The sequence below is a fragment of the Mus musculus genome, chromosome 12 (genome assembly GCF_000001635.26).
Source record: "Mus musculus strain C57BL/6J chromosome 12, GRCm38.p6 C57BL/6J".
In the NCBI taxonomy this organism is placed as follows: Eukaryota; Metazoa; Chordata; class Mammalia; order Rodentia; family Muridae; genus Mus; species Mus musculus.
Window position 1 is genome coordinate 4,433,839 of NC_000078.6, and position 25,441 is coordinate 4,459,279.

At 39.8% G+C, this 25,441-nt stretch overlaps 1 protein-coding gene across 5 annotated transcripts in view; it reads right to left on the reverse strand.

The window, feature by feature from the left end:
• Ncoa1 (nuclear receptor coactivator 1) overlaps nt 1-25,441 on the reverse strand; it is a 229,845-nt gene that overhangs the window by 186,477 nt on the left and 17,927 nt on the right. The gene's annotated exons all lie outside the window — the stretch shown is intronic.

The window sequence follows — 25,441 nt, forward strand, 5'->3', positions numbered from 1 at the left end:
CAAAAGTTCCCCTTCTTGTACCAACATAGCTAAATATGGGTGGGTTTTTTTAAGTATTTTTTTCTATAGGTTTGGTAAAGAAGAGCAAAAGGGAGTGTGAATGTTCCATCTGTCTTTTAAAATCAGCAAGAATGAATCTGTACCTTTCCCAGTCGTCACCCTTCAATGGCTACTAATTTTTACCAAAATCCAAATAACATACAAAGATGTTGCCTGCTAGTTTTATGGAATTCTATAATTTTGTTAGGTATCTTAAACAACCAGGTATAGTCACACACACCTTTAATCTCAGCGTTTGTGAAATTAGGACCAGTCTGGTTTACATAGTGACTAGCTGTGTAGCTAAGACTACATAGTGGGGACCTGTCTAAAAAACATAATAATAAACAAGCATAAAAAGGCACCTCCTAACTTTAAAAGCTATATAAAGTTCCTAAACTTGCATACTGTTAGCTTGCACAAAAGGAAAATACATTTTGGCTTGCCTGTTTTAATAATGGGTTATCACCTTTTCCCTCTTAGAAACAAACTAGGAAAATTTTAACATTTCAATTAAAATAGAATTTGTACCATGATAGCTTTCAACTGAGAAGTATACCCCAGCTGTTCTAACTAGTCTTGTACTATTATCAGATTCTCTGAGATCATTTTTATTGTGAAGTTAGAAATATCACGCTTAAAAACCAGCAAAGAAACAAAGTGGTCTAGCTCATACCCTTGCAGTTTGCAGCTTAGAGAAGGCTATGCAACCTATTCTAAGCAACTTCAGTAGCTGAAGTCTGCAAAGGCAGTCAGGGCAACCTATGGACACTGGTATGTGTCACATCTCACGTCTAAGTCCACCAGTGCAATACCGTTCCACTGTATTCCTCAGACATTAGTAATTTCCCAAAGCTACTTTGGGGACCTCCAGGCCAATCAAGATCAATCAGACTGGCTTGGTCCCTGGGGGCCCTACAGAAATTAAAAAGGCACCCCCACAAACATTATAGGATATGCCACATACAAAATGGCCAGCAGACACTTCTCACCTAAAAGAGATGAGTGACAACGGATAAAACCACATACTCCTGCAGCCTAGGCATTGACCCAACAGGAATCACCGATGTGATTGCAATTGAAGTATGTGGAGAGTACATCACTGCATTCATGGGTGACTACAACACCACCATCAACCCAAAAGACATCCAAGACTAATCACCAGGAGCCAGGCTATCACTACAAAAGCCAATGATAAAACTGGGTGAGGTGACAACAGACCCACCTAATGTGCAAATGTGGGGACACAAGAAGAATACAAGAGGAAGAATACAATAATGGCTCCAAAAGAACATTCCAACCCCAGCAGCAGACTCTAAAGGAAAAGACATAAAGTGCCTGAAAAAATAATTTAAAATAATAGTTTTAACAATTTAACAAGATATAAGGGAATACAGATAATTCAATGAAAACAGAAAACCTCACCAGAGACAGAGATCATGGGAAAGACCCAACAGGTCTTGAAAAAGAACCAGACAAATCTTGGCGATGGTAATGGCAGAGTATATTTTCTCTTATAAATGGAATCGAGATTTTTACATAAAAGCAGATGCTATTGAAGTGCATCATGGGATGAGCAAGTAGAGTAGAGGGATAGAAAGGGCGGTGGGAGAAGTGAATCTGATGTATGTGCACGTGCACGCACACATCTCTATGTTCACATGCATGTATACACATGTGTGCTCATGCACAAATCTCAACAACAATCTAGATAAAGCAGATTTGAGCTTAATTTTAGATTTTTAAAATAGCCAGTAAGATTAAAGTTTCTTTTAAAGGTCTACTTTATTTTTAATAATGCATCAATGTTTGGAAAGCACATGTGAATGAAGGCAGGGCATTAGATTTCCTGGAGCTAGACTTACAGATGGTTGTGAGATGTGGATGCTGGGAATTGAACCCAGGTCTCCTGCAAGATTCAAAGGCCTAGCCCAGAGTTACTTTCATTTTCATGGAAGAAATAAAGTACTATAGCCTGAGACTTATAAACTAGAATTATGTAGACAAATATTGGAACTATGGATACTTCAAAAGGAGAAGAGGAGAAAAAAGGCACAGAAAAACTTAATGAAATAACAGCACAAATGACCCAAATGTTAACAAATATAGAGACATCCAGACTGAAGAAGCTCAGAGATCTTCAAATGGATGTGACCAAGAAAGATCCCCTCTGTGGCTTATTATAGTCAAATTTAAAAAGCACAGTATGAAGAAGTCTAAAATAAGTAGTACTTCAAATATAAAAGAAATTCAATAGACAGACATCTCAATAGAAACCTTATGGGTCAGGGAAAAACTGATGAAATAATCTGGGAAAAAAGTAACTTGTTTATCAGAAAAGCCATCCTCCAGCAATCAGTACTTCTCAACACAGCTCAGAGGCCATCACGACCTTGCTGATCCACTATGAACAACTGAGGCAATCCAATTGACTCAAAGAGAGAAAGAAATGAAAATGTCCTTGAAACAAGTGAAAATAGAAACCAAAACTAACAAGATACAGCAAAAGCACTATTAGACTGTGTTAGGACTGAGCTCGGCTCGCTGTGCAGGCATTACTTATCATGTGAGGCAGCTGACGACCACCTGCAACCCCAGATCCTGACGCTCAATGCCCCTGACCTCCAAAGGCACCTGTACCCATGTGCATATATACTCACACAAAGAAGCTCATATGCATAGATGCAACTGAAGTTTTACAATGTTTCTTAGTGGAAGTTTATAACAATAAATGCCTACATAAAAGAAAAAAAAACTCACATAAACTACCTGAAAATACAACTGAAGGCCTAGAAAGTAAGTTCAAACCAAATCTAGAATTAGTAGAAGAAAGAAATAACAAAAATCAGAATGGAAACAAATACAATTTAAAATAATACAGAATAGAAAACAAAATAAAGAGGTGGAGTTTTTAAGAGTTAGATTTTTGAAAAGATTAAATTTGTGAATCTTTAGCTACACTCACAAAGAAAAAAAGAGAGGCTTATAAAAAAAATGAGAAACAAAAAGGAGTCATTCTGAGTTCTGCCACAGGCGTGCAAAGGACCAATACAAAGTACTCTAAACAAGTGCATGCCACAGGCGTGCAAAGGACCACTAGAAAGTACACTAAAGAAGTGCATGCCACAGACGTGCAAAGGACCACTAGAAAGTACGCTAAAGAAGTGCATGCCACAGACGTGCAAAGGACCACTAGAAAGTATGCTAAACAAGTGCATGCCACAGGCGTGCAAAGGACCACTAGAAAGTACGCTAAAGAAGTGCATGCCACAGACGTGCAAAGGACCACTAGAAAGTATGCTAAACAAGTGCATGCCACAGGCGTGCAAAGGACCACTAGAAAGTACGCTAAAGAAGTGCATGCCACAGACGTGCAAAGGACCACTAGAAAGTATGCTAAACAAGTGCATGCCACAGACGTGCAAAGGACCACTAGAAAGTACTCTAAACAAGTGCATGCCACAGGCGTGCAAAGGACCACTAGAAAGTATGCTAAACAAGTGCATGCCACAGACGTGCAAAGGACCACTAGAAAGTACTCTAAACAAGTGCATGCCACAGGCGTGCAAAGGACCACTAGAAAGTATGCTAAACAAGTGCATGCCACAGACGTGCAAAGGACCACTAGAAAGTACGCTAAAGAAGTGCATGCCACAGACATGCAAAGGACCACTAGAAAGTATGCTAAACAAGTGCATGCCACAGACGTGCAAAGGACCACTAGAAAGTACGCTAAACAAGTGCATGCCACAGGCGTGCAAAGGACCACTAGAAAGTACGCTAAAGAAGTGCATGCCACAGACGTGCAAAGGACCACTAGAAAGTATGCTAAACAAGTGCATGCCACAGACGTGCAAAGGACCACTAGAAAGTACTCTAAACAAGTGCATGCCACAGGCGTGCAAAGGACCACTAGAAAGTATGCTAAACAAGTGCATGCCATAGACGTGCAAAGGACCACTAGAAAGTACGCTAAAGAAGTGCATGCCACAGACGTGCAAAGGACCAATACAAAGTACTCTAAACAAGTGCATGCCAACAAAAAACATCTGGGATGTTTCTAGACACATAACGTATGAGAACAAAAATATGTACATAAAAAACTGGAACAAATGAGTAAGGATGATATTTCTAAGTATCTGCAAAGAAAAGCACACAGATAGCTTCAGTTATGCTTTTAACACATTTTTAAAGAACAAACAGCGATTCTCAAACTATGCCATAAATGTGGGAAAAAACTCTTCAAAGCTCACCCTGTGAGGCCAGTGTTATGCTGCTATCTAAACCTAGAGGCAAGAGCTCAACAAAGAAGGAAACTATAGGCTAATAAACTTGACGATCATAAGTAAATCAACAGCACATTAAAAGTTATGCATCAAGACCACCTGGGGCGGGTCAACATGTACAAATCAGTAACAACATTACATAAGATCAACAGAGACAAAACCACGTGGCAAACTTAACATGTGCAGAAAAGCAACAAGAAAATTCATTATCTTAACATTGGAAAGGGAGGGAGGGAGGAGACACAAACACACACACACACACACACACACACAGAGAGAAAGAGAGAGAGAGAGACAGAGACAGAGATAGACAGAGACAGAGACAGAGACACAGAGAGCCCAGAAGGAAGGTACTGCAACAAAATGAAGACTATATATGACAAACCACAGCCAAACAGCAAGCTCCACATTCAATGAGAGATCCTGTCTCAGAAAATAAGGTGGAGAGCAATGGAGAAAAATACTCAACGTTGACCTCTGACCTCTACAAACACAAGCACAGGCAAACATCCCTGTAAGCATATGTGTACCACATACACAAAACAATAAATAAACAATTAAGAATAAAAGAAAGCAATACAGGCTGGAGAGATGGCTCAGTGGTTAAGAGCACTGACTGCTCTTCCAAAGGTCTCGAGTTCAAGTCCCAGCAACCACATGGTGGCTCACAACCATCTGTAATGGAATCTGATGCCCTTTTCTGGTGTGTCTGAAGATGTAACAGGACAGTGTACTCACATACATAAAATAAATAAATAAATAAATAAATAAATCTTTAAAAAAAAGCAATACTATTCACAATAACCATAGAAACATAAAGTACAATAAAATACCTACCCATACTCTCCTCCACCCCCAACAAAAACCTTACCCAAGGAAGTAAATAACCTCTCCAAAGAAAAGCACAATGAAAGACACTGGAAAGCACACACGTCCACTCAGGATAGGCACCTCACTTGCAATGTCCGTATGATCCTGATCAGTGCCCACAGCACGCTGTCTGTGACATCAGTTTCTCTTCTAATAAACCCCTTATTCCAAAGGCAATCCCCCTGCAACCTGAAATCTTTCAAATCTATTTTAAGTAATCATAAACATTTTTTCTATTCACTCTTCACACTGAAAACACGTATTTCACTTAGTCCTCCCCTTCCTAGCAGCTCTGGAGAGTTTTTTTAAAGATGCTACATACCTAAGTCCAAATAAACATGGGCCTTGGGCTTTGCCATCTTTAAGGAAGAATGGAACAAAATACAAAGAAACTGAAGGAGTGCGCCTGTGACAGGCCAGGAATGTCTTCAGGGCACCATGTTGGGTCTGCATGTAGATGACACAGTGGATGGGGAGCTGTGTGAAACAACACATGGGCTATGTGTGTGGCTGAATGGAAGACTCAGCTAGCAAACTAGAAGCCCTGGATGCAGTTCCTACCGCCATACAAATAAATACACAAACCAAAAAGAAGATTAAAACAATGGCACTTTGGGGAGGATGTGGAGCAAGGTGAACACTCCTCCATTGCTGGTGAGAGTGCAAACTGGTACAACCACTTTGGAAATCAATTTGGTGGTTCCTCAGAAAATTGGAAATAGCTCTACCTCAAGACCCAGCTATAATACTCCTGGGCATATACCTAAAGTTGTTCCATCATTCCACAAGGACACTTGTTCAACTGTTCATAGCTGCTTTATTTGTAATAGCCAGAAACCAGAAGCAACCTACATGTTCCTGAACTGAAGAATAAATGAAAAAGATATAGTATTTTTACACAATGGAATATTACTCAGCTATCAAAAACAATGACATCATGAAATTTGCAGGCAAATGGATGGAACTAGAAAAGACCATCTTGAGTAAGGTAACCCAGGCCCAGGAACACAAACATGGTATGTACTCATTTATAAGTGGATAGTAGTCATAAAGTATAGAATACATGCTACAATCCACAGACCCAAAGAAGCTAAGTAACAAGGAGGACCCCAAGAGGTGGAGGGGGCAGGGCTAGAGGGATGCTTGAATCTCTCTGAAAAGGAGGAATAGAATAGACATGGGAAGGCAGTGGGTAGAGGGAAGGAGCTGTTGGGGAGGGGTTGGGGAAGGGAGCAGGGGGGATCAAGTAGGGGAGAACAGAGGGAAAGAGAACTGGGAGAGAGAATTAGAATTGGTGTGGGGATGAGCTAGAAACCTAGGACAATGGAAATTCCCAGGAATCTATGAGGGCGACTCTAGCTAAGACACCTAGCAATGGGAGATATGGAGCCTGAAATGGCCATCTCCTGTAGCCAGAAAGACTTCTAATTGAGGAACTGGGACACCAACCCAGCCACAAAACCTTAGACTCACAATTGTTCCTGCCAACATGATGTTCAGGGTTAAAGATGGAACAAAAATTGAAGGAATGGCCAATCAATGACTGACCAAGATTGAGACTCATGCCATGAGAGAGCCCACCCTGGACACTATTAATGATACTCTGTTATGCTTGCAGACTAGCCTAGCATAACTGTCTTCTGAGAGGCTTCATCCAGCAACTGATGGAAACAGATACAGAGACACACGCCCAAACATTAAGTGGAGCTTGGGAGAATTCCTTGGAAGAGAGGGATGATGGACTGAAGGAGCCAGAGAGGTCAAGGACACCAGAAGAAAACCTACAGAATTAACTAACCTGGGTTGTGGGACTCACAGAAATTAATTACCAAAGAGCATGCAGCAGGAACGCAGATGTCTCTGACTGTTACCTGCCTTTGAACTCCTTTTCCCTAATGGACTGGCTTGCTTAGTCACAATAGGAGATGTGCCTGGTCCCACTCCAACTTGATATGCCAAGGTGAGTTGATTTCCATGGGAGGCTTCCCCTTTCCTGAAGAGTAGGGAAGGACCAGAGGAGGTGGGGTAGTGAGGAGAGAGGGATAGACTGGGAGGGGAGGAGGGAGGGGAAGCTAAGATCAAGCTCTGGAATTAATTAATTAATTAATTAATTAAAAACAAGATTTAGAATACTCTAATACCACAGTAAATACGATGCTATGCTCCCACATTCTACCTCCATATAGACGTGCTTTAAACATCCCAAAAAGAAATGTTAACAACCTCTGTTTCTAAAAGGAAAAAGGTAACAGTGGGTTTTTCTGTTTGTTTGTTTGTTTGTTTGGTCAGAATCAATTTCCTAGATAGAAAAATCAACAAATTGAAATAGTTTCCAAAAGTGTACCTTAGATTGTGTTCCAGAACCACTATCAAAAGTAATTCTTATTTTTTCAACAAATTAATACATGAAATCTAAAAACCCCACTTGAATATATCGGGCTTTTATTAATGAAGATTGCTATAGAAAAGTGGATATGCCCTTGGTTTCATACACACATTTTAAAATAACTATTAAAAAGTAAGCAATAAATAATAAAGGCACTCTGAAGGAGGAAGTAACCTATAAACAACCTATGAGGCAAGATGGGCAAAAGCCACAAATCTGAATCACATACCCAAGAACTGTGAAAGAATGCCAAGAAATGTATGCTGACAGGAGCCTGACATAGCTGTCTCGTGAGAGGCCTGCCAGAGCCTGACATATACAGAGGTGGATGCTCGCAGCCAACCATTGAACTGATCACAGGGTCCCCAGTGGAGGAGTTAGAGAAAGGACTGAAGGAGCTGAGAGGGTTTGCAACCCCATAGGAAGGCCAGCAACATAAACTAACCAGAGCTCCCAGCGTCTAATTCACCAACCAAGGAGTACACATGGAAGGACCCAGGGCTCCAGCCGTATATGTAGCAGAGGATGGCCTTGTTGGGCATCAATGGGAGAAGAGGCCCTTGGTTCCATGAAGGCTCGATGCCCCAGTATAGAGGAATGGGAGGGCACACTCTCATAGAAGCAGGAGGAGGGGGAATGGGATAGGGGGTTTCTGGAATGGAAATCAAGAAAGGGGATATCATTTGAAATGTAAATAAATAAAGAAAAAGAAAAAAAGAAAGGATGAGATAAAAGATTCAGGTTTTTCGCCCCATGACAATACAATAAATAAATAAATAAATAAATAAATAAATAAGAATGCAACTCTTTATTAGTGATCCACCCCTAAGTTTTAATGGTAAGCAAACTTACAGAATTTTTTTCCCTTTGGTTTTTCAAGACAGGGTTTCTCTGTGTAGCCCTGGCTGTCCTGGAACTCAATCTGTAGACCAGGTTGGCCTCAAACTCATAGAGCTACATCTGCCTCTGCCTCCAAGTGCTGGGATTAAAGGAGTCTGCCACCACTGCCTAGCTGGGATTTTTTTTTACTTAACTGCCCATCTGTCATTCAGACACATATTCTGATTGTTTACAGCTAAAAGATTTACAAATAAGCTGGGAGAGAGGAGCCATTGTTAACCCTAAAGCTGGAAACACTGGGTTTTACCTGGTAGATTTTATAATCTTGGATATAAATTTTAAAATTATAAAATAATTAAACACTTAATAAAATTATTTTCTAAGAAAAAATAATTCATAGTGTGTTGCACAGAAAATTAAAAATAATGTCTATGAGAAATGTAAAACCATTCTAAAAGATCTTAGAATAAAACTAAAACATGCCTATACTTTGCCACTAGGAAAAAATTTCTGAGTTCAAATTCATTATGCTAAATATGGCTCATAGGTTAATATCTGTAAATTTTACAGAGAATAAGCAAGAAAATACCAGAAATGAACAAGTGACATCCACCTTTCTAGAGAGGGGAACGAGGATGGATCCTGAAGATTAGAAAATTGTGCCCTGCGAAGAAGTCCTGGAGGCCACTCAGAGCCAACCAGTGATCAGGACCACGCGCCCTCCTCTCTGCTCTATCCCAGGCTACACTGTTGAATGGGTTTCAAGACTTGCTGCGATAATTTAAAAGCGTGTTCACTGTACCTGTTAACAACACAAAGCTAAGTAAGTCAGATAATATAAGAAAGAAAATTTAAATGGTAAATAGTCAAACGGTAGGTCACTGGATTAAAAATAAGCTAGATCAAAATTAAGAACAGTACATGAGCAATAGCTATAGTCTTTCTATGTGAATGTTTATTTATGCCATTATAGCTAGTTAATGTCTATTAGTATCAACACTTTTAACTGAACAAGATAGTATGGGACTATACTACCAGTACTCATGAGCACAGGCAGAAGTGAGAGTTGGAGGCCAACACTGGCTACATAATACGGCCCCCACAATAAATAATAAATTTAAATTTTCTACCTGTAAAATAAAGGAACTGGATTCAAATGTTATATTATACACAGAAATCAATTAAAAGACTAAAGAAACATAAATCCTAAAATCATTAAACTTAGATTAAAAAATGGAAAGAGGCTGGGTGGTGGTGATGGTGCTTGCCTTTAGTCTTAGCACTCGGGAGTCATAGGCAGGCGGATTTCTGAGTTCGAGGCCAGCCTGGTATACATAGTGAGTTCCAGGACAGCCAGGGTTACACAGAGAGACCCTGTCTCAGAAAATAAAAACAAAAACCATGGAGAGAACACCCTTGGTTTTAGTAACGACTTTTTGATTATCACACCAAAACTCAGGATACAAAAGCAAAGAAGCAGTCAACAAGATTAGAAGATAACCTAGCACTGAAAAATACTTGCAAACCATGTACCTGATAAAGAATTGATGCAAAAAAAAAAAAAAAAGTAACTTATTCAGGTCTTCTACAGGTAACTACAGCTGCTCTAAGTGGCTGCAGATAGATTGCTCATGCCCCAGTAGATGGCCACATGCACATGTGCATATGCACAGCACTGACTGGGATTTTCATTAACAAAACAGAAGACATGAAGCTCGGAGAGAAAGTGGGTAAAGAGTTAGAGGGGGATTGAAAGGAAGCCATGGTACATAGATATATAATCAATATATACAGCATAAATGTATGGAACTTTCAAAGCATAAAGATAGGGTTTTATAAAACACATATAATTTAGAGGAAAGAAAACGTAATTCAATTTATAAAGTGGGCAAAGGACCCGAATAGATATTCTCATGAAAAGATTCTGAACATCACTACTCATCAGAACTAACCTGGACCCCCAAGATCTCTCAGACACTGAGCCACCAATCACACAGCATACATTAGCTGGTCTGAGGCCCCCAACACATATACAGCAGAGGATCGCCTGGGCTGTACTCAGTGTGAGAAGATGTGCCTAGCCCTCAAGAGACTTGAGGCCCCAGGGAGCAGGGAGGCCTGGTAGGGTTAGTGGGGGGTGTGAGGGTAGGAGGGGGTACATGTACTTGGAGATGAGGGGGGAGAAATGGGATGCGGAACTGTGGGAGGGTAGACCCGGAGAGAGGTAATGACTGGACTGTAAAAGAATAAAAGAAGAAGAAGAAGAAGAAGAAGAAGAGGAGGAGGAGGAGGAGGAGGAAGAGGAGGAGGGGGAGGAGGAGGAAGAGGAGAAGGAGGAGGAAGAAGAGGAGGAGGAAGAGGAGGAGAAAATGCAAATAAAAGCCACCAAGAGATCATCACTGTGAACTCCTCATGATAGCAGCCCACAGCAAGAGATAAGAATTATTGAAACCTAAGAGATACATGCCATTGAGGGTGTAAGGAACTGGTGCAACCATTGTGGAAAATAGTGCGGAGATGCCAAAGAAAGGAATTCTAGGACAGGACAGTAGCAGTCTCCCCTATTTATTAGACTTACTATAGTTTCAATTATGTATAGAAACTGCAATCCATAAACATAGGCATTTGTCTTGACTCTTTGGAAAAAAAAAAACAAACTACATTTGTACTTCTAATACTCAATTTTATTATTAGTTCCAATTCTTAGTCTCTTGCTCCATGTGTATATTCATAGCAGACTACTTTATCATTAGATCTCCATGGACAGGAGAAAAAAAATATGAAGGTGTTCAGTATCCATTGGGGGAGGGTGTCACAGACGATATCCACCGAAGACAAGGGGGTGATACTGTACCACACAATTGAGTAACCTCCTTCCTCTGTGTATGTGCACAGAGAAAACGAAAGTGCCTCAGAAAAGTATCTGCATCCTCAGTGCTCACTGCGCAGGAACCACAGAAAAGTATCTGCATCAGAAAAGTATCTGCATCAGAAAAGTATCTGCATCCTCAGTGCTCACTGCGCAGGAACCACAGTAGGCAAGATATGAAAACAATCTCAATATCCATCAACAGAAAAGGGAGAATCTCTACATCTATATGATAAAATATGATTCAATCTCCAAAGAGGTGGAAAGTTTTACCATTTGCCATATATGGAAGAACCCAGGGAGCACTGTGCTAAGTGAAATAAGCCAAACACAGAAAAAATATTGTATAACTTCATTTATAATTTTAGAAAATAAAATGTGGTTATGAACAAGACTATATGGGTGAAAAGATTAAAGGCTTATAAAGTATTTCTCTGAGTAAAGCGCACTGTGAAGTCTTATCTAATGACTATCTCATTATTGTGTTATTTCCCAATATCAGTAATGATGGACTACGATTTTTAAATAGTTACTGGTTCAAAGGTACTTTACTAATAAGTCACAGTGTCCTAATCCTCCTACCCCTAAATCCCAAGGCTCACTGAGGAGAGCCACTGTCCTCTAGTCTTAGTTTACAGTGAAGACAGTAGGAACTAACTACCTGACTTAGTGGGCAATTATGAGAGCAGGAAGGTAGGTTAATTGGCTGATTGATTTATCTAAAGGTATTTATATGATCAAAGAGTTGATTGATGCAAACAAAACATGGAATACAGCCATGGGGGTGGGGAACATGAATTACAAATTTAGATGATCTTAATCACACTGATTAAATAATCATCCTAATCTGAACGATCAGGTTTAATCTAAACCATTATGTAAGGCTTTAAATAACAATTTAAACGAGATACAGATTAGAGAATATTCAAAAGGGTTTCCATGCCTGAAAACAGTGACACAGAAAAAACCATTAGCCCAGTGAAATAGAGCTGCATACAGGAAGTATAAAGGAAGACAGAGCAGCCCTCTTCAAAAACTGAAGACCCCAAAGTCATCATCAAATGGCCAAGTCCTGACCTACCTAAACATACCCTACACAACCTCAGAGAGTAGCTCCAAGATTTATATGTGAATGAGAACATGAGGCTGGGAAGACCAGAACTTGCAGCAGCTGTTTTCATATGAAAGAGACAATCAAACAGAAGTGTGATAACCTGAACAACAAAATCCCTTCCACATCTCAGACTGTTCCCTTAATTCATATGCTCATCCTGAAGTCCCTATCCTCTAAGACAAATAAGTTAGATCCTATTTTGCCTGCATGTTAGTCATTTATTAGCATTTTATGAGCATCTACTCATAAAACAAATGTCATGAGTTATAGTTCAATTGGCAGGCAAGTCCACAAAAGCTTATTTTAATTACAGCTGAGTCTGCTTTTATTTGCTTTTATCTTTTTCAGATTGGACATAATCTTCATTCTTCCATCTAAGTCTACCAAAGTTAAAAAGAGACAGAGGAAAGATTGCACTGGAGAAGCCTGTGCTCTGAGCAAATGAGCAGGAATCATTCCACAGGGCTCGGAGAAAATGTCTTTACTTCCCGAAACTGTTGCTCCCCAAAGGACCATCCTAGTCATTTTTTAATAAAACAAGTTGTCTTTACCATTCCACCCTTGTGGAGAGCATTCCCCATTCGTCACTCCCCCAGTATATACCACTCTCATATAGCCAAGGCTCCTCTACCACAGACCTAAACTCTAACCTTACTCAATGCCTGTTTCCCCTGGATTCTGTGGTAAATTCCACAATTACATCTCTCACTTTTAATTACAAATCTATTGTAAATTTTAAAACGGGGGGGGGGGGGGACTGGAGAGAAGGATCAATGGTTAAAAGCACTGGCTGCTCTTCCTGTAGACCTATTCAATTCCCAGAACCCACATAGTGGCCCAGAACCATCTGTTAACTCTAGAACCAGGAGATCTAACCCGCCTCTGGCTTCTGAGGGCACTAGACATACATGAAGACAAAACACCACACACTATTTATTTATTTATTTATATTTATTTATTTATTTTAAAATAGGACAATATAATTTGAACAATTTAAAAAATAATAAACAAGGTTGGAGAGATGGCTCAGTGGTTAAGAGCACTGACTGTTCTTCCAGAGGTCCTGAGTTCAAATCCCAGCAACCACATGGTGGCTCATAACCATCTGTAATGGGAGCAAATTGTACTCCAGAGCTATACTAAAAAAACCAGTATTAAAAAAAAATAGTAATAAACAGCCTAACTTGAGATGTGTCTTTTTACAGTGGGTGGGAGGAAGGAAATAAAATCTAGGAGTTTATATCTGTTAAGCAAGCAATGAGCTACCTCCTTAGCCCTTCAGAGGCATCTCCAAGAAAATGCTTAATGGACAGAAGTTCAGGCAACATAAGGTAAACATTTTAAAGTCACCACTGGAGTAAAGACACTGTGAAAGCCCACCTTAAGCTTACGCTGTATGGAATCAGTTCTCACAAGTGAACTGTTTTATACACTTCTCTTCTTTCTCTAACTTGGAGATATCAAATCCTTTGAAAACTCTGGTTTGTTTCCTCCTCCTCCTCCTTAGATTTATTTATTTAATTTTTGTATTTGAGTACACTGTCACTATCTTCAGGCACACCAGAAGAAGGCATCAGATCCCATTACAAATGGTTATGAGCCACCATGTGGTTGCTGAGAACTGAACTCTGGAAGAGCAGTCAGTGCTCTTAACTGCTGAGCCATCTCTCCAGCCCAAAAACTCTGGTTTCTAACACTGGTATTCCTGGGTAAGAGCAGAGCATCTCCAAAAGTAACAGCTGGAGAAAATGGCTTCCAGTGGTCCTTGTACAGGTGACTGTTCCTTGGATAGATTAATCAAACAAGACAGAGTAGTGTTCATTGAGCATGCCCATTGCACATGGCACTGAGAGACAGAGGGCATTTTCATGTCATACATACATAAGTGATTGTGCATATTTATAGAGCACACAGGAACCACACATGAGAGAAAGTGTATTTGTCTGAAACTGGCTTCACTTGCTCAACACCATTGTGTCCAGCTGCATTTCATATCCTATAAACAACACAGCTTCCCTCTATTGCTGAAAGTTTCCCATTGTGCACGTCACTTTTTTTTTTTAAAAAAAATCTATTTCCTGTTGTCCAACACCTAGCTTTCATGGTTACCTATTGTGAAGAATACAACATCAATATGCAAATATCTCTGTGGTATATTTAGTGTCCTTTGAGAAGTATCTACAAATGGTACAGCTGGGTCACATGGTACATCTGTTGCAGGTTTTTGAGAAGATGCTATAGTGGCTTACGCAGTGGCTAGCCATGGTAGATACATATGTGCCTGCCAGCCGTGCAGGAAGGCTCTCTTCTGCCACGTTTTCACTAGCACTTCATATTTGTTGTTGTTTTTTTTTTTTTGTCGACGTGTGTAAACGTGTTACACAAGTAAACAAAGATTTTTTTTTCCTCCCACTCTCCCGACTCTCTTTGCTTACCAAGTATACTTAGTGATGCGAGTAATTCTCATTTGAAGACATAACTGCTAGGGGCTAGAATCTTTTTCCCTAACTTGCTCTACATAAGGCTTAATCAAATAAAATGTAAGCAATGTAAACTATTAGCAATATGTATAGGACTGGACTGTTGTCGAGAAATAAAAATGTGTTATTTTCAGTTAAAGTAGTCAAGTGAATACTAAATTGGCCTTATATGAGAACGCATCAGTCACAGGCCTGTCCCACGCAGCTCCAGAAGCCTGTGCATTTGTGGTAGACATGTTACCTGTTACCTTGCCATTCCATGTTCTTCCAGAACTAGTCAAAGAAACTGCTAAACCTAAAAAATTACTACCATCTAGAACCTCTTGTTTTTTAAACTGCATCATCAATAAATTTACCCATAGTTCCCACAGTCTATGATAAGGGCAAAGGTTAGTATGCTCTTGGTAAAGAAACTCCACTTAAGAACAGAAAATACTCATTAGTAGAGAATCAGAGGAGAAACTAATGAGGTGGCAGAATAATAAAGCCATTACAATGTTGCCAAGACAGGCAAATCACAAAGTGCTATTGGCATGTGTATTTGGAAGATAGTGGGTTTTATTTTTTTCTTCTGGGTTTTCAAGACAGGGTTTCTCTGTGTAATCTTGGCTGTCCTGGAACTCTCTCTGTAGACCAGGCTGGCCTTGAACTCAGAAATCCACCTGCCTCTGCCTCCCAAATGCTGGGATTAAAGGCATGAGCCACCCCCACAAGCCACCCCCACCGTAGGTTTTGTCATACAAATCTTATAGATCTATCTCATACTACATAGCAAAAATAGCTTGAGCTAGCACAAAGACATAAATGTCAACCCTGAATCTAGATCAGGCAATGGTTTCTTAGATATGACATGAAATGCACGGGAAGAAAGAAATCAATTGAATTTTATCAAAATTTAAATATTTTGAACTTCAAGGGATACCACTAAGAAAGTTTTAAAAAACATACACAGAAGAGGATATATTGGAAAATCATGTATCCGACGTGGGACTTGCAACCTGAATACATGAAGAAACTGTATAATTCAATAATAAAACGATGACTCAAGTTTTTAAAATGGGCAAAAGAGCTGAACTAATGTTTCCCTAAGGAAGATGTATGAGTGGTCAAGATGGATCTGAGAAGCCACTCAGCCTCGATTCAGAAGTCAGAATCAGATTTACACTGATGTGGCACCAAGAAGGATGGCTAATGGTGGGTAAAAATGCTTTTGCCATTTTGGAAAACTCCTCAGAGTTCTCAAAAATGTTAAACATAATGTTACCATATGATTTGTAATTTCAATTCTCATATAATCAAGAAAAACAAAATCAAATGTCCATGTAAAAACTCGTCAATGAATATCACAGCAACAGTACTCATAATCAAATGGATATCACAGCAGCAATACTCAATCAAATGGCCAGGGAGCATTTCGCTGAGCACACTGGCCCCCACTTGGGCCCAGAGGAAACAAAAAAGCAGAAGGAAAGCCTGGCATCAGCCTTCATTTTCTGTGTTACTTTCCTTATTCTGGCTGAAAACTCAGCTATCAGTCATTGCCCTTATCCTTTCCTCTTGGGCCACCCTAAGATTCCAGGCAATGCAAAACCTCTTAGACTTAGAGCATATCCCTGCACAGGCATATTCTCTCTCTCATCCTCTCTCTCATTCTCTCTCTCATTCTCTCTCTTTCATTCTCTCTCTCATTCTCTCTCATTCTCTCTCTCTCATTCTCTCTCTCCCCCTCTCCCTCTCCTTCCCTTCCTCTCTCTCTCTCTCATTCTCTCTCATTCTCTCTCTCTCTCTCTCTCTCTCTCTCTCTCTCTCACACACACACACACACACACACAATGGCAAGGCTGTACCATGGGTTAGAAATGATCTTGCAGGAACCAGACTAATCCTTACAAGCAAAGACAGCAATAGAACTTCTATGGACCACTTTGAGGAACCAGAACTGAGACAATCATCAACCAGGCCACACTCTGACTGCAACTACTTCCTTACAATTCTCTCTTGCCTCTTGCCCAGATCCTTTTATTTAAGTCCAATGCTCAGGGGGCTGGAGAGATGGCTCAGTGGTTAAGAGCACTGACTGCTCTTCTGGAGGTCCTGAGTTCAAATCCCAGCAACCACATGGTGGCTCACAACCATCTGTAACAAGACCTGATTCCCTCTTCTGGTGTCTGAGGACAGCTAGTGTACTTACATATAATAATTAAAAAAAAAAAAGTCTAATGCTCAATCAGTACCCCAAAGCTAGACGTGGAGTCATTAGCTCCTTTATCTGTTCCTCTTCCCAATGTGGCCACATAAAGTAAGTTTTTCTCTGCTTTTCACATTACTTGGCTTTTTTTAATTAGCATACTGGAGCCAGGTGGATACGCCTAGCCTGTTTTGGCTATGCACATTTACCCTAAAAAGCCAGCTACAATAATAGTCAAAAGGGGAGAGGTAGAGAGATGGCTCAGTGGTTAAGAGCACTGACTGCTCTTCTTGAGGACCCGGGTCTGACTGACAATGCTCACATGGCACCTCACAGCACCTGTAATGCTAGTTCCTGGGGATCCCACATCCTCTTTTGGCCTTGGTGGGCCCCAGCCATACACATGATACTCAGACATACACGCAAATAAAACACTTTTACACATAAAATAAATAAAATTTTAAAATATTTTAAATGAAATGTAACAGGATATTTGGTCATTAAAAACAAAGACTATCTGCTTTAATATGGATGAGCCCTGAAAGTTTAACATTAGAAGAAACCAACAGAAAAGGTCATGTATTATATAGTACCAGTTATATAAAACAACCCAAATGGAGAAATCAATAGAGGTCTCAGGTATATTAGCGGTGCCAAGGACTCAGAAATGGGGAACAAGGAGTGACTTCTCCTGGACAGCAAACTTCTTCTGCAATAGTGAAATAATCTAGTACTATAAAGTAGTGCTGATAGCATCAATGGCCACCAAACCATAAACTTTCAAAAGGTGGCATATCAAATCAATTATATCTTAATAAAATAAAAAGCATCCAGGAATGGTGATGCATACCTTTAATCCAAGCAGGTAGATTTCTGAGTTCCAGGCCAATCAGGGCTACAAAGTGAACCTTGTCTCAACAAATAAATAAACAAACAAGCCACCACAAAAAGGAGGGAGCTAGAAACTTGGCTCAGCACTTTAGAGCACTTGCTGTTCTTGCAGAAGTCCTAGATTCAATTCCTAGCACCTAGATGGTGGCTCACAGCCATTTGTAACTCCAGTTCCAGGTGATCCAATGCCCTCTTCTGGCCTCTGTGGGCACCAGGCACCCACATGGTGCACATACATAGATAATATACATATATAATAAAATAAATAAATTTGAGTTTTTAAATTAAAAATAAATAAAGAAGACAGGTCTTTGGGGAATTTCACAATGAAATTCTGGCTATTCGACCACAGTAAATGGCATAACTCTATATGACTTACAGAGTAATGGAAGAGCCACAAGAAGCAATGAGCCAAAAACCAAAGATCCCAATTATGCCTTAGAAGAATGCAGTAAACCTATTACCAAAGGTCAGCAAAATAAACAAAACAAAACAAACAAACAAACAAACAACAACAAAGTGCATGTCTGTCCCCTGCACACCTGTAAGTGATCATCAGAGCCTTGCCACTTAGCCTGGCTGAAGCCTCTGGTCTCCTCACAGTAACTTTCCATGTACTCACTTCCCAATCTAGCATGAGTGAAACAGACTTCTTCCTTTTTCTCTTAATCTCTTACATATGCAAATATTAGTGGTCTAAGTTTTTAACAGCTTTATTAGTTACAAAGTAGTTCAAACATATAAAAATCTGTTAAAAGTAATTTTAACATCTAATACACCTACTTACTCAGCCTAGGAGGTAAAATATTATCAATTCATTCATGAAATTACTTGTAATAAATATCTGTCCTTTTAGAAAAAGAGATAAATTGCTACTCTACTCTTACTCTCTTAAGCCTATCTCTCCTGAGCCTATGCAAGCAGCCCGTGGAGTAATTGGCACCACAGCTCACAAGGGGGTTTTAGGCAACCTCTGCCATGTGATGCTTACCACCTATAAATCTCTGCATTCTCTGTTTTAGCAAAAGAAACAAATTCTCCCACATTTCAACAGCAACAGTTAAAGCTAAGGGTAAAGAAGTTGGAAAATGACTAGAGGTTTCCTTCATTCCAAAATTTTCACTCTCTTGTAAACAAAGACTTCTACCATTTTTCTTGACTTGTGTGCTATCAGCTCAGTTACATCTCATTTTAACGTTGACTCCATTTTTCATGGCATTTTTACAAATAACATATCATTAATTCTGCAAAGCCGATATACATGCACTCATTTCATAGACATGAAAGAACAAGGTGCTCACCAGCACATTATTAGCGTGGAGCAGAGCCTTTAAAGTCAACTTCTTAGTGGCAAGGCCTTAGACACTTTATTTAACCTTTCTGAAGTGCGAAATAAAGATGGTAATGTCTGGCTAGTAGAGTAGTTATAAAAATAAGATTACATGATATACATAAATTACTTTGCACAGAACCTGGTATAAAATAAGCACTAGTGAGTATTGGCTGCTGCTGCCTTGTTCTTGTTAATTATGCAAAGACAAAGAGCTCTGTGCAGGCAGCCAAGGCCAAAACTAGGTAGTCTTCAATTCCTGCCAGTACTGCTTTCCCCCAAACAGTCCGTAGCATTCCTGTCTTTTCAGTGTGTAAATTGCCTCCCCTTTCAGCTAAACACCACACTGACCCTTTCCATGTTCTAAGAATCAAGAGTCAATAGCAACTGCAACACTGCTAACATCGTAAAGGAATAGCTAGATATTACATATGTCTTGTACTCTTCTCCCACAATTAAACCTTAGCCAGGTTTTACATCAAAATATCAACTTATCAGATACTCAGGGACACAGCAGCATGGTAAACTAAATCAAAATCCAGACTGCAGAAAATTCTATAGGGCAAACCACCCAGGTTCTTCAAAAGATAAAATTACAAAGGGAGTGTGAAGAGGGGAGGAGTGAGAAGGAGGGGAAGGAGGAGAGGGACTTAATTTTTTTTAAGTCTCACAAAAAAGGAGGCTGTAGTGCAATGTCATGTACTTCACTCTGAGGGAGCAGATACACGAGTGGCATAACCTGAAGCTTTATCTTTGGAGCATTTCTTTGTAAATCAATAAACTGACACGCTTTTGAAAAAGAAACGGAGCAACAACAGGAGGCCTTCACACTGCCTATGCTGCAGGATGAGTAAACTTATGCTAGAGATTATTTCCAAAGCCTTCAGACTCATGGGTTGTTAAAATGAGCTCCACTCTCAAATCTGTAAGAGATGGCAGAAGCAAAGATCAAAGAATAAAAAAATAAAATACAAGAGAAGCCACAAAGGAACATGTATGTAATTGAAGCTTGAGAGAAAATCCATGCCTTCAACAGGATTGGCTCTAAAAGGGACTGATCTAGAAGCAGTCTACCTACTGTGGTGGGAAATGGACATTTTAGTATGGACTTATTGAGGAGTAATCATTAATGAGAATTAATGTGACAATTCAATATGAGCATGCATTAGAATACAAATCACTCATTTTCATAGTCCAACCCCCAATATTTGAGACAGCTCACAGGGCTGCATTACAGTTTGTGACGGTTTCAATATGAGGTGTCTGCCACAGAGTCCTGTGGCGGTACTGCTCTTCAGCTGTGGTAACTGCTTCGGGAGGTTGTGGAAACTTTGGGAGTGAACACAGGTGGAGGAAGAAGGCCACTGTGGTGTGACTTTGAAAGTTACACTGGGTCCCTAGTCCTTTTCTTCTCTCTGCAGCTGGTGTGCCAGATAAGTAACTCTCCTCTGCCACACACACCCACTGCCATGAGAGCCAAAAAGCCATGGATGGAGCCCACGAAATCATAAGCCAAAATAATCCTTGTTCATTTAAATAGCCTCTGCCAAACATAGGGTTACAGCTACACAAAGGTAACTAATAAAAAGAGAAAGAAAATGAAGACTATTAAGATTAAGTCAACAGTAAATATACCATTTAAATCATATGTCACAAATTCACATGCCATTGTAAGGGAAAGGCCACCTGTGAGGCTCCAAGCTCCCTACTAAAGAGAGAAATCTCATCAAGTCTCTGGAGTTGTGATGACTATGTAGTATAAACAAGCTGGTCAAAGGAAAAACAGCTTGTCCTGGCACCATGATCAGGGACAGTCTAGTACAAGTGTTCTAATGTTAACAACACTGAAGAACAAAACAAGAAAATACTCATAGCTCATCTTCACTGAGCCTCCCACCCCCAGGCAGGACCGCTAAGCCTTTTCCTGTGAACACTCAGGAAGTAGCTATAATTGCCATTATTACTATTTTCTAGATGAAGAGCTACAGCCCCAGCAGGTGAAGCTGCACGGTCCAGGAGTCAGCAGAGCAGCCAGGCTCAGGAAGTCCAGCTCCAGCGCCCAGCGCCTAACCCTTACACCATGCATCCTCACCAGTAAGGTGAGGGCATGAGCATTTGCCTCGGCTAAGAGTATTTGTCTATCCAATCTTGTCTCATTGTATGAGTATCAGCCCTCAGATCAGCTGTTAATAGTTCCCGTAGTAGCAGTAGTAGCAAAACTGACAAGGGCACCACGATAAAGGAGATAAAGCCTCACCGAGAAAGCCACAATAAGAAGTGTAGTCAATTTCACAATGCTGTTTGTTTTAATGCCTCTCAGTAAAGGTTGATTGCATTATACTGAAGAAAGCTCTGTAAGAGCAAGTTTACCCCGCTCTAAACAATGTCGTCAACACAGCCTGTTCTCAGACATTCTGATTTGATCCAGGTAAAAACTGATTGGCTGTAAAGCAATGTACTGAGTATGTTTTCCGGAATTCTCCAAGAAATGATAACTCTGATTACTAGGTATATTTTAAAAGATTAAGCAACAGTGCCGAAGTAGATACACACTTGCTTGAGTGAAGCTAAATGATAGCATATGCATATGTACATATATTCCATAGTCAATCAAGTACAGAATATTTTCTTATAAAAAATTAAGGAATTGGTAACATGTCAAAGTAGCCAGCCAACCTATGTTTTCATGGCAGCTAGCCAAATAAGTAAAGGGCCATAACTGAAAATAGTTCTGAGGAGTTACCAATTAACTAGCAGACAGTTCATTCCTAGCATTCAACACAATGTGGTCATAACTCTGTGTGAGTGTGTGTGTACACGCGCATGCACAGCATGTGTGTGCATGATGCTAGGAATTGAACACAGGACCTTGTACATGCTTGACAAGTGCTCTACCATTAAGCTATATCCTTAACCCTTGGCTTTGATCTCACTAGTTATGTAAACTGGCCTTGAACTCACTGAATAGCTTAGGCTAGCCTCCTACTGGCAATCCCCCTGCTTCTGTCTTCTAAATTCTGAGACTACAATATGTACAATATGAGACTACCATGCTTGGCTAGAATAATCATAAAATTCTGACATAGAAAATTGTCAAAGGCTTTCCAAAACCTCAGTTCAGTCGTAAAATTAACTAAGTTAAACACCTATAGACTACTTAACAGGCTTCCACAGATAGTTATCAAAGATGTCAGCTGAATATCTAGAGATATATGTAGAAATACATAGGAGTTTTGAAGTAGACTATATATATTTCTGAAAGAAGTAATTAGCAAGCTTTCAAAGCCATCCCTTGTTGGTGTAAACACAACTAGAACATTAATATATTAAGCCCATAAAAGAAACAATTAATTTTAAAAGGGGTGGAGGGGGCAAGCAGCTCAAAAGGATAGTGAACAAACCTGAATACTAGAACTTTAGTATGGGAAATCCTAAGTACAATAAATATTTGATAAGATTATCAGCTTTACCAATAGTCAAAGTACTATAAACTACAAGGTTATCATCTTCAACCAGCAGATATGTCCAACTAGAAATGACAGATAAACATAGTGAAGGCAAGGAAAGTAGCTGCTATTATATGCTGCTAGTGGAAAGGTAAATTAATGTAGCCTTTGAAGTGAAAATTTGAATGAACATCAGGTGCTTATCCAATAATCTCATGGACACGTTCTCATAAATGTGAAACAGATACAAGATATTTACTGAAACATATTTTGCAACAGAAAATCTGTTTGACTTGGGCTAGCAACATGGCTCAACTGTTAAAGGTGATTGCTGCCAAGCCTGAGGACCTAAGATCCCACATGGAGACTGACAAGGAGAGACCCAACTCCCACAAGGTGTCTTCTGACTTCCATAAGTGTGTCAGCACACGTGTGCCCACACACATATACACAAATGCACACAAATTAAATACATATTTCTTAAAAGCAGGTATCTAAAAAACTTTATCTTAATATTCATGAAAAGGAAACTGGTTAAATAAACAACATAATATACAATTGTAAGGCTAGTTACCCATTGAAAAGATAAAATGGCTCCTACATATTCTAGCAGACAAAAAATATCCATGAGTGTAAGTAAAAAAAAAAAAAGGCCAATAACAACATATAAGGTATTTTCTTTTCTTTTTTGTGTCTAAGTGAATGTGTATGTGAGCAATAGATGTACCAACAAGGATCTAGAATAGTCAAGAATCTTTCAAATTCCAAAAGCCAGAAACCCAATTCACACTAGCACTAGCAAATAAAGCAACCAATTAGGTCATTTAACTGAGAAATAATGGGTAGGTCTTATTTAAGGTTCAGTAGTGTCCAAAGGCTCTGTGCTCATGCACACCAGAGTACATAAAAGAGTGATTATTGTGAATCTCTGGCTCAGGCAGTCTGTATGCTGGTTTCTCTTAGTGTACGGATCTGGAATGTTCCCCCAAAGGCTCATGTGTCAAAGGCTTGGCACTCTGAGACAAGTGGTGCTCCTAAGAGATAGTAGACACTTTAGGCAGAGCCTAGTTGTTAGACAAGGGACTTAGGAGGGATGCCTTTGTTCCAGGACCAGTCCTCTTTCTCTGCTGTCTGGGTGTCATTCCACATCCAGCTTTACTCTACCATATGAGCCCTGCCATGGCCTTCTCCCTCACAGTGTCCCAGAAAGAACAGACAAGAGACTGGGGCCCAACACCATGAGCCGAACTAAATATTCCCTGCTTTGAGATGATATTCTCCCATGTTTTGTCAAAGTGACGGAAAACTAATGGCCTCATTCCTTCCCACAGCAAATCACTGACCTCATGGTACTACTTCTACTTTCATCCAGGTTAGCAATTCCAATGGGATAAGCCTGGCCCCTCACCCTACATGGTTTTGAATCTCAGGTAAGTACACTAAAACTGCTTTGCTTTGGTTACATGACTATCCATTTTGCCACAATCACTATATCCAAGGGAAAGGGGCATTATTAAAGACCATGCTACTACCTAAAACAAAAAATAAAGAGCAGGTACTATTAGATAGCCTAAATTAACATATTTTCTGAAATTTCATCTCTTAACTCTATATACTTTCACTCATTTGGATTTATTATTAGGATGCAGCCAAGTATTATATATATTGTTTACTTTTTGATTCAAAGAGAAAAAAATATTGTAATATGGTTAAAAAATTCAAGTTCTAGAAAGTGCAGGATTGATAACTTTAGAACAGAAGTGGAAACTATATATGGAAAATAAATAGTTTCATCACCTATAAAGATCTACACTCGTGAGGTAGTGTGAATGAGGATGCCCCCCCCCCATGCTCCTGCTGTTTGCATGTTTAAATGCTTGGCCCCCAGTTGGTGGAACTGTTTGATAAGGATTAGGAGGTGTGGCCTTTTTGGAGGAAGTGTATCACTGGGGGAGGGCTATGAGATTTCAAAAACCCATGCCATTATAGTTAGCTTTCTCTCGACCTCCAGTTTTGGGATAAGATGTAAGTGTTTAGCTACTGCCCTAGTGTCTGCCCTGCGTGCCTGAGATCATACACTACCCCTACGTCCCACCCTACAACCACACCCTCCCATCTCCCCTGACATGATGTCATGGACTAACCCTCTAGAACTGTGATTCCCCCCCCCACACACACCCCAAATGTTTTCTTTTATAAGGTGTTTTGGTCATGGTGTGTCTTCATAGCAATGGAACAGTAAATAAGGGAGTGACCTAGTTATGTATAACTGGTCAGAATTTTAACAATACCTCAATAGCCCTTATCAAGCAAGCATTAGAAAGGTAAACAAAAAGGAAACAGTTTGGGTAAGAGAAAAGTGAAGACCTCCAGAGATACTACAGATACATTTTCAGATGTCAAAACGTTGCCACTGGTATCCCAAAGCCCTGCACTCCTTCTTGTTCAGCCTATAATCTTATCAACCAGGTGCTGGAAGGAGGAAGGCTCTAAAGAGCTTATATCACAGCAAATAGTCACTTTGTGTGAGTTTCAAATATCTACTCCACAAAAGCAGGGTAAAGCTTATTGTTTATAGTAGAGACAACAGTAAAAGTTACTCTTTCATTGACTTAGAGGTTAAAATTCAGCACTTACAAGCTCTTTTTTACAAATGGTTTAACAATAAAAAAAAATTGTGTTCAGGAGCTGGAAAAAGAGCT